This window comes from Lithobates pipiens, unplaced genomic scaffold (assembly GCF_037356315.1).
Source record: "Lithobates pipiens isolate NorthernLeopardFrog02 unplaced genomic scaffold, aLitPip1_a1.2 Scaffold_18, whole genome shotgun sequence".
Taxonomy (NCBI): domain Eukaryota; kingdom Metazoa; phylum Chordata; class Amphibia; order Anura; family Ranidae; genus Lithobates; species Lithobates pipiens.
This window is the reverse complement of record NW_027507758.1, coordinates 137074483-137085984: the sequence shown is the minus strand read 5'-3', so window position 1 is coordinate 137085984 and position 11502 is coordinate 137074483.

Below are 11502 nucleotides of genomic sequence, written 5' to 3'. Positions count from 1 at the left end.
CTGTATTAGGGCATGTGTAGGCGCACACACCGACATGTTTCACCCACTTGTGACATGGGTTTCTTCAGGGTCAAGTGTTTCCATGGACAGAATCCTTTTGTAGGCATTCAGAGTGACACTCAGGGAATTACTTCCCGTTACATCCCTTCCTGCCTAGACATGGTCATGTTAACCCCATAGGGGAATTCAGACTGCTGTAAGGAAAAAGTGTTTTTACACTGCTGCCATCTTGTGGTAGTATATGACTATTGATGTATAAGGTAAATCGCCATTCACAAGTTGACATTATATGCTATTAATCACATCTATTAAATTCAATAGTAGTTGTATTAAGATGTGAATGTAAAGCTATATACAGAGTGATACATTTGAACAAACTGAGGCTTAGTATGATATTTTGACAATCGATCAGTTCAGTGGAGATCAACTTATGGAGTCAGGAATACATGTAAGTTCAGCTCAATGTTTAATCCATTCGGCGCGAGCGTCCCCAGCCAAAAAATCCACTCCTTTTCTTTTTAAAGAAGTACCAGGTCGAAGTCACCTCTTCTTACTGGGAGTTTTAAGGCATAGAACCCCTTAATTTTGAGTCCGTTTGGTTCCCTACTGTGATATTTCGAAAAGTGTTCTCCTATGGGGGTATCTTCATCTGGGGAACAAATACTTGATAAATGTTCCCCTATAGGGACCTTTAAGGGACGCTTTATTTTGCCTATATACAGTTTATGACAGGGACATTCCAGCATATACAGTACTCATGTAGTATAGCAGTTAATGAAATCTATAATTTGATACACCTTTCTTCCTGTTGCATCTGTAAATGAGTCAGATCTATCTACAAATCCACAAATATTGCATTTTCCAGAAGCATACATCCCTCGCAGTGGAGGCAGGTTTGTGAGCCAATCAAAGGAGAACACAGTGCTGTAAAGAGCTAGGAGGGTGCTGCTCACCCCAAGTAGATACAAATAGAACTAGTTCCCCCACAAACGGGGTTTTTAGGCAGCAAGAGACAGTAATAGAAGCCAATAGAAGTAGTATAAAAGGTATTTTAATATTAATTGGTAAAAACAAACATGAGCTTCACCTGAACACTTGGATAACAGACAAAATCATGTATATAAAGTACATATAATGTCACATGGAAGTAAAATAACAGACACAGCTATGTTACACTGTATGGGTAGATAACAGTGAGAGCATAAAACTAACGCGTTTCAACCCCAAAGGGGGTCTTCTTCAGAGATGGTGGTCTGTTAAAAGAAAAACAAGATTACACTGAATAAATGAATCCGGTGTTATACATGTTAGGGATACCCAATATTAATTTAAAATGGTTTACCCAATAATGTACTTTCAGGTAGGTAAGGTGGATTATAGTGCTTCGGATAAGATTCCCCCATAGGGCAATGTCTCAATTTCCTTTACGCATCTTGAGTAGTACCTGGTCCGTATGTGTTGCCACGATGCCAGAGGGAAGAGGAGGCAGCGTCACAAACCCACTGGCGTGACTCGCGGGAGGTCACACTGTTACCTTGCCCCCCAGAAGAGGAAACTCCGGGGGGGTAGGTACGAGTAAGGGTACACCGAAGATATGGCGAGTGACACCTGCAGCGAGATCCCAACAACAGGCAAAAAATTAATTAATTAAAAGCGAGGATTATTTAATATTGGAAACATGGAGTGCATACATGATATGAGGTTAATGATATCATATCCTCATTATGTATGCCAAAGGTTGTATACATGTACATATATATATATATATATATATATATATATATATACATGTGCACCCCCAATTGTCCAAATATCCATATAGCATGCTTTCTAAGGCCAGGACAGAGAAAGAAAAAAGAGGGGGAGGGGGGGCCATGCCTGGGAGTCCATGGAGCCTTCAGGCATGGCCCCCCCTCCCCCTCTTTTTTCTTTCTCTGTCCTGGCCTTAGAAAGCATGCTATATGGATATTTGGACAATTGGGGGTGCACATGTATATATATATATATATATATATATATATATATATATATATATATATATATATATATATATATGTACATGTATACAACCTTTGGCATACATAATGAGGATATGATATCATTAACCTCATATCATGTATGCACTCCATGTTTCCAATATTAAATAATCCTCGCTTTTAATTAATTAATTTTTTGCCTGTTGTTGGGATCTCGCTGCAGGTGTCACTCGCCATATCTTCGGTGTACCCTTACTCGCACCTACCCCCCTGGAGTTTCCTCTTCTGGGGGGCAAGGTAACAGTGTGACCTTCCGCGAGTCACGCCAGTGGGTTTGTGACGCTGCCTCCTCTTCCCTCTGGCATCGTGGCAACACATACGGACCAGGTACTACTCAAGATGCGTAAAGGAAATTGAGACATTGCCCTATGGGGGAATCTTATCCGAAGCACTATAATCCACCTTACCTACCTGGAAGTACATTATTGGGTAAACCATTTTAAATTAATATTGGGTATCCCTAACATGTATAACACCGGATTCATTTATTCAGTGTAATCTTGTTTTTCTTTTAACAGACCACCATCTCTGAAGAAGACCCCCTTTGGGGTTGAAACGCGTTAGTTTTATGCTCTCACTGTTATCTACCCATACAGTGTAACATAGCTGTGCCTGTTATTTTACTTCCATGTGACATTATATGTACTTTATATACATGATTTTGTCTGTTATTCAAGTGTTCAGGTGAAGCTCATGTTTGTTTTTACCAATTAATATTAAAATACCTTTTATACTACTTCTATTGGCTTCTATTACTGTCTCTTGCTGCCTAAAAACCCCGTTTGTGGGGGAACTAGTTCTATTTGGGTCTGTGAGCCAATTGTGTGGATTAGGTCTGGTATATTCACTTCATCGAGATCATCGGTCAGATTTTTGGCTCTTCTTGCTACCATTAAGGGTTTAGGGCCTATACTATAGAAGCCACCTGGGAAGCTCGAGCCAATACGTGCTAATGTTTAGTCAAAATCGTTCGCACATCTTCCCACTGTGTACCAAAAGTGGTGATCATTTTCACTTGATCAGAAAGGCTCTTGTTGGCATCTTGGTCATTCTTTGGTATTAGCAGTTCTTTCCAGTCAATTGCGGATGCTCATTTTCTTGAGTTCTTTAAAGATCTATGGGGGTAACCCCTTTCTCTAAATCGTTTATAGAGTTGCTTTGATTCAGCCTGATAGTCCTGGTCCAGTGAGCAGTTGCGTCTAATTCTCAGAAACTGCCCCATTGGTATACCTCTGACCAAGGACTTAGGATGATTGCTGGTTGCCTCAAGAAGGGTGTTTGCTGCTGCTGCTTTATTAAACGTTTTCATGGTTAGATGGTCTCCATCCATCCTTATTAGGTCCAGAAACAAAATTTAGTTCAAGTCGTAGGTGAATGTTAGGCATATATTACGGCTGTTTTCGTTCAGTTCACTCAAGAACTCTTCAAGGGATTCGACAGACCCCTTCCACAGCAGCAGGACATTGTCGATATATCTTAGCCACAATCTGGCATGGTCTAGAGAAGATTCAGAGCAATAAACAACTTCCTCTTCCCAATAACCAAGATGTAAGCATGCATAGGCAGGTGCCCAAGGGGCCCCCATGGAGGTTTGTCTATAATAGACCCCTAGAAACTGAAAGCAGTTATTAATCAAGGCAAACTGCAGCATCTCAAGGATTAACTCATTCTGAGGTACGTGGAATTTTCTGGTCAAGAAAGTATGCCACTGCTGCCAAGTCCCATCATGGGGTATAGAATTCCAGGATATACTGTTACTTCTTACATTTTTGCTAATACATCAAGGGTATCTCTAACGTATGAGGGTTACATCACAGACCGTTTTTTCAGTAGGGCATCTAAGTATCTTCCAGTTTTCTCCAGGGGACCCTTCACTGAAACGATTGGCCTGCCTGGTGGGTTTGTCAGGGATTTATGGACTTCAGAAATGATGCAGATGGTAGGATTGCTAAACTCCTTCACTTTCAGATACTCATACTCACTCCGAGACGAGAAGAGCCCGGATTCCTGTGCAAACATAAGTTTAAAATTGAGTTCATTGGTTATAGAGGTAAAGGGGTTAGCAGGAAGTTTTTTATAGGTGGATTGATCATTTAACTGTCTTTTTATCTCATTTTCATAGTATTCTGTTGAGAGCCATACCACATTGCCCCCTTGTCGCTTTTCTTGATCACCAAATTTGGTGCCTCCTTCAGCTCTCATAAAGCCCAGCGTTGTTCAGGATTCAGGTTGTCTTTTCTTCCTCTTTGCCAATTCACCTCAGTAAGGCCATCTTGAACCAGGTCTAAGAAGACCCCCAGCCATCAATTTTTTCGGAAAGGGGGCATTTGTGTTGATTTTATAAGTAGATTGGCATCTCATTTCTATGGGCTAGAGGGAGTAGGGATAGATTGGTCATCATCCTTACTTTCCATTAATAAGGAGGTAAGTATATCTAGAACTTCATCTTGGGATTCAGTTGGGGGGTTTTCATCTTTGTCTTATCTAAACATTACGCTTTATATGCCATGTAAAGGACACGAGGGGTACTACCTTCATGGTAATTTGTTTAGTATATATGTATATGGTTTCTGGCCACAAGATGATAATGAGTCCTTATTGCAGCTATCCCATCCTTTTTAGCTTTAATATATCAATATAATAGGCTAGCTTCATATTTTATATACCGTAGTAGTATACATTGTTATACATTTTCCTTTGTTGTTTGTTTTATTTGGCCCGGTCTAAATATTTCAGCCAATGTGATATTCAGGGTGATCTATGTACAGGTATATCCCTGAAATAATTATTGTTCTTTACTTCCTGTCTCCGATTTCAAATCCGGCTAAGAAGTGAATTGATTGAGTGGCGTCATTTACAATTCCTGGAGGTTTCCCATTGTGAGGCTTGTAACACAATTAAGGTGAAATTCTGTGAGTCACCACCCTATCTACACATTATATATTTACATACATACACCACTGTTGTGCTCATAAGTTTAAATACCCTGACAGAATTTATGATCTCTTGGCCATTTTTTTTTGAGAATATGAATGATAAAACAAATAGATTTATTTCACTCATGGTTAGAGCCCATTCACACAGGGGCAACACGACTTGTAGGCGACTTGAGTCAGGCAACTTGGACACGACTTGAGTTAAGATCACAGCGCAACTTGGGACGACTTCAAAACGACTTGTGATGACTTCAAGCGCGACTTGGGACGACTTACAAGTCGCCCCAGGCCAGGCGACTTTTGCCGAGGCCAAGCAGAGAATGAGCTCAAGGTGGAACTCCACGGCAAATTTCTGAAAAAAATTTGGCGTGGGTTCCCCCTCCGAGAGCATACCAGGCCCTTAGGTCTGGTATGGATTCCAAGGGGAACCCCCTACGCCGAAAAAACGGCGTGGGGGTCCACCCCCAGATCCACACCAGACCCTTATCCGAGCACGCTACCCGGCCAGGAAAGGGGGTGGGGACGAGCGGGCGCCCCCCCCCCTCCTGAGCCGTACCAGGCCGCGTGCCCTCAACATGGTGGGGTGCCTTGGGGGAGGGGGGGCGTGCGGCCCCCCCCACCCCAAAGCACCTTGTCCCCATGTCGATGAGGACAAGGGCCTCTTCCCGACAACCCTGGCCGTTGGTTGTCGGGGTCTGCGGGCGGGGGGCTTATCGGAATCCGGGAGCCCCCTTTAATAAGGGGGCCCCCGGATACCGGCCCCCCCACCCTATGTGAATGAGTATGGGGTACAATGTACCCCTACCCATTCACCTGTGGGAAAAAAAGTACAAAAAAAAAACACAACACAGGGAAAAAATATTTTATTGCACAGCTCCGGGGGTCTTACGTCTTCGGGGGTCTTCTCGCCGGACTCCTCCGCTATCTTCTTGTAGCTCTTTTGCTAGCAGAGGAGTCCGGCTTTCTTCCTCCCCGCCGCCGGCCTCTTCTCCCGACTTCGGGGGTCTTGTCCCCCTCTTCGGTTCTTCTGCCGGTCTTCTGTAGCCGCCGCCGCCGCCGCCGCCTTCCGTTCTTCTTCTTCTTCTCCAGGAGATGTTGACACGACGCTCTCTCCGGCCACAATGCCAGGGACGCGCTCCGCTGCCACTTATATAGGGACAATGGGGCGGTGTCACATGGGTTGATGTCACATGGGTTGGTCACATGGGTTGATGTCACATGGTAAGGGGCGGGGTCACCATGTGACATCAACCCATGTGACATCAACCCATGTGACACCGCCCCATTGTCCCTATATAAGTGGCAGCGGAGCGCGTCCCTGGCATTGTGGCCGGAGAGAGCGTCGTGTCAACATCTCCTGGAGAAGAAGAAGAAGAAGAAGAACGGAAGGCGGCGGCGGCGACAGAAGACCGGGCCACCGCCTGCAAAAGAGCTATAAGAAGGTGCGGTGGCCCGGCAGAAGAACCGAAGAGGGGGACAAGACCCCCGAAGTCGGGAGAAGAGGCCGGCGGCGGGGAGGAAGAAAGCCGGACTCCTCCGCTAGCAAAAGAGCTACAAGAAGATAGCGGAGGAGTCCGGCGAGAAGACCCCCAAAGACGGAAGACCCCCGGAGCTGTGCAATAAAATATTTTTTCTCTGTGTTGTGGAAAAAAAAGTACAAAAAAAAAACACAACACAGAGAAAAAATATTTTATTGCACAGCTCCGGGGGTCTTCCGTCTTTGGGGGTCTTCTCGCCGGACTCCTCCGCTATCTTCTTGTAGCTCTTTTGCTAGCGGAGGAGTCCGGCTTTCTTCCTCCCCGCCGCCGGCCTCTTCTCCCGACTTCGGGGGTCTTGTCCCCCTCTTCGGTTCTTCTGCCGGGCCACCGCGCCTTCTTATAGCTCTTTTGCAGGCGGTGGCCCGGTCTTCTGTCGCCGCCGCCGCCTTCCGTTCTTCTTCTTCTTCTTCTTCTCCAGGAGATGTTGACACGACGCTCTCTCCGGCCACAATGCCAGGGACGCGCTCCGCTGCCACTTATATAGGGACAATGGGGCGGTGTCACATGGGTTGATGTCACATGGGTTGGTCACATGGGTTGATGTCACATGGTGACCCCACCCCCTTACCATGTGACATCAACCCATGTGACATCAACCCATGTGACACCGCCCCATTGTCCCTATATAAGTGGCAGCGGAGCGCGTCCCTGGCATTGTGGCCGGAGAGAGCGTCGTGTCAACATCTCCTGGAGAAGAAGAAGAAGAAGAAGAAGAAGAACGGAAGGCGGCGGCGGCGACAGAAGAACCGAAGAGGGGGACAAGACCCCCGAAGTCAGGAGAAGAGGCCGGCGGCGGGGAGGAAGAAAGCCGGACTCCTCCGCTAGCAAAAGAGCTACAAGAAGATAGCGGAGGAGTCCGGCGAGAAGACCCCCAAAGACGGAAGACCCCCGGAGCTGTGCAATAAAATATTTTTTCTCTGTGTTGTGTTTTTTTTTTGTACTTTTTTTTCCACAGGTGAATGGGTAGGGGTACATTGTACCCCATACTCATTCACATAGGGTGGGGGGCCGGTATCCGGGGGCCCCCTTATTAAAGGGGGCTCCCGGATTCCGATAAGCCCCCCGCCCGCAGACCCCGACAACCAACGGCCAGGGTTGTCGGGAAGAGGCCCTTGTCCTCATGGACATGGGGACAAGGTGCTTTGGGGTGGGGGGCCGCACGCCCCCCCTGCCCCAAGGCACCCCCCCATGTTGAGGGCACGCGGCCTGGTACGGCTCAGGAGGGGGGGGGCGCCCGCTCGTCCCCACCCCCTTTCCTGGCCGGCCGGGTAGCGTGCTCGGATAAGGGTCTGGTGTGGATCTGGGGGGGACCCCCACGCCGTTTTTTCGGCGTAGGGGGTTCCCCTTGGAATCCATACCAGACCTAAGGGCCTGGTATGCTCTCGGAGGGGGAACCCACGCCAAATTTTTTTCTGAAATTTGCCGTGGAGTTCCCTCTTGAGAGCTGATAATTCTGTCAAAGTCGCCTCCGTATAGACGGAGATCCGACTTGGAGGCGATCTCCATTGAAATCAATGGGTACCGGTCGCCTACAAGTCGGATAGAAGTAGTACAGGAACCTTTTCTGAAGTCGGAGCGACTTCAGTAGTGTGCATTAAGACGGCTCTCATTCACTTACATTGCTTTTTAAATGTTGTCCGACCTGAGGCGACTAGGGGCGACCTGAAGTCGGATCAGGAGTTGCCCCTGTGTGAATGGGCTCTTAGTGTTTGGCTGAATCCATTTATTATCAAACAACTGTGTTTACTCTTTTTAAATCATAATGACAACAGAAACTACCCAAATGACCATGATCAAAAATGTACATACCCTGATGATTTTGGCCTGATAACATGCACACAAGTTGACACAAAGGGGTTTGAATAGCTATTAAAAGGTAACCATCCTCACCTGTGATCTGTTTATTTTTAATTAGTGTGTGTATATAAAAGGTCAATGAGTTTCTGGACTCCTGACAGACCCTTACATCTTTCATCTAGAGCTGCACTGACGTTTCTGGATTTTACTGCAGGTGTTGGTGGAAGACCACTGTTCATCTTTGTAGTCAAGGTTCATGCACCTACCAGGTGCTTCTTGGGATTGATGGAAAATTACTTTTCTTTTATGGACATTTAATTGATGCATTTCTTCACTTTAAATTTGTATATTGTTGCCCACCAATTTATGCTAGCTGCTGTCCGCTTATTGTCTTTGTAACTTAAGCGCAGTATCATTCATTTTTATAACTACATCTGACCTCTGATTACCAACAAATGTTTTGCTGCCAAGTACCAAGTCATGTTTTGCGAAGAATCAAAAAAAATAAAAAAAAAGTTTTGGGACTTTAAATGAAGCACAGCTAAGAACGTATAAGGATAAAAATCATATCATTATGGATGCCAAAAGCATATACAGGCAGTCCCCTAGTTACAAACATCCGACTTACAAATGACTCCTACTTCCAAAACGGAGGGAGACAACCGGAAGTGAGAGGAAATCTACCCCAAGGAAGGGAAATTCACTCCTGTAAGGCAAATCATGGTAAAAAGATGTCTCCACTGATGTTTTACCACCAATCCTTGTTTCCACAACGGAAAATTTTCAAAATCCAATTGTCATTGGGACAGAAAGTGAGGTGAAATCTTCTGAACAGGGGTACAGACAGCAAAACAAATGTTACAGGGGTGTTGCTATCCAAAAAGCTTAAAAATAGTTATTTTGGCTGGAGCTACACTTAAAAAATGTACCTGTTCCAACTTACAAACAAACCTATAGACCCCATCTTGTTTGTAACCCGGGGACCGCCTGTACATTGGTTCATAAGAAAAACATAATAGAAATAAATGAAATGATAATGACATAATTCAAAACCAATCTACAGGTAATATTGGCACAGGGTAATATGTTAACTCAGACAACATAATAGTATTGAAAATGACATAAGTCATAACCAATTTATAAAAAAAATTAATACATTGGAATAAGATAGTGTGATTATGCCAATTCATAGGCAACATAATTATGTTAATGGTAATAAAATTAAAAAACATATTGAAAATGTAAACATTGAAGGTAAGATTAATATCACTTAATACGGAATCTCAAGCTCACATTATTATGAGGTGTAGCATAAGGCTGAGGCTCTACGCGTTTCGTGGTAATTCCCACGCATCAGGAGCAGTTGCATATATAACGGTCTATAATAGAAAAAGAAAGGATTACGAAGTGAACAAATGCTGGACACAGAGGAACTTGGAGCGAGAATGCAAGGGTATTGCTAAACGCTCTTACCTACAAGTAAAAATGGATAGTTGAATAATCTTATTAAAAGCTGAAGACGCCATGGGGATACCAGAGATCCTATGGGAGCAAAAAAATGCGGCCACACCAAGGCCCAGGACTGCAGCATGAGGAACATCTGTGATGGTGCGATTCCCTATCGGTGATTGAATGTTTGGTGCAAATTTTTCCCACGAACTATAATAAAAATAATAAAATAATAATAAAATAAGTGTATTAGTGTATGAGAGGAATCATTGGGCAGGATTTGCCCAGGCCAAGTGAAAAGCTATATTGGACGTTATATCGCACCAACCCAACCAGGGTTGGTGAAAATGTGAAAACCAAAAAACTCAGTGAGAAATTACACTAACAAAATAGTGAAAAAATTGTGATTAATTTAAATCTCTGAAGGGGGATCGTGGGAACCAATGTGTGCAGGTCTGGAGAGTGAAGTGAGGTGTGTGTTCAGCCAGCGTGCAGCCCAGATGGCTAAGGATAGCTGCGGTATGAAGCGAACACCACGCTGCGCCATAAAACAGAGGGAGTGGGGCGGCGCCACCACCCGGACGTCTAATGTCACTCAGCAGCTGCACTCCAATCCCTCCCGTGTATAACGCTGTTGGAAAAGAAAGGCACAGTGGCGCACAGCGTCATGACGCCACACATTGGGTGTACTAGGTTGTGGCGTCGATGTGTGGGTGGCGCTGCCCACTTCCCCAGATCCAAGGAGGGGGGGGCGGAGGGAGTGGCCACGTCACACATCGCAGCTCACAGGGGTACAGGACCCATGCGTCCAGAGCCAAGATTATAATATTAAACAATTAAACCATGAAGTCCAAAGTGTCAAGCAGGAGCCACATTGTAAGGTATAACCAATAACTGGTAAATAAACCGTATGCTACCTTAGCTATTGTGCTTCCATCCCTAAGTCATGGCGGTAAAAAAAGAGGGAAGGGGATTTGTGGGACTTTAATTGAGGCAATGAATGGGTAGGTTCATCTGCCTCCATCCCCAATATCTGCAGAAGCATTAAAAAAAGAAAATGTTTTGGGACTTTACATGAAGCACAGCCAAGAACGATAACGATATTAGGGATGGAGGCAGATGAACCTACCATTCATTGCCTCAATCCAAGTTCCATAAATCCACTTCCCTCTTTTTTTACCTCCATGACTTAGGGATGGAAGCACAATAGCTAAGGTAGCATAAGGTTTATTTATCAGTTATACCTTACAATGTGGCTCCTGCTTGACACTTTGGACTTTAAAGTTCAATTGTTTAATATTACTAATTATTTTAGTTCACAGCACATACGTGGGAAAAATTTGCACCAAACATTCAATCACCGATAGGGAATCACACCATCACAGATGTTCCTCATGCTGCAGTCTTGGGCTTTGGTGTGGCCATGGTTTTTTTCAGCCTCAGCTCCCATGGGATATCGGTTATCCCCATGGTGTCTTCAGCTTTTAATATGATTATTCAACTATCCATTTTAACGTGTAGGTAAGAGCATTTAGCAATACCCTTGCATTCTCGCTCCAAGTTCCTCTGCGTGTCCAGCATTTGTTCACTTTGTAATCCTTTCTTTTTCTATTCTAGACCGTTATATATATCTAACTGCTCCCGATGAGTGGGAATTACCACGAAACGCATAATGTTACCACGAAATGTTGTCTATGAATTAACATATTGCCCTGTAACAATATTAACTGTAGATTAGTTATGAAT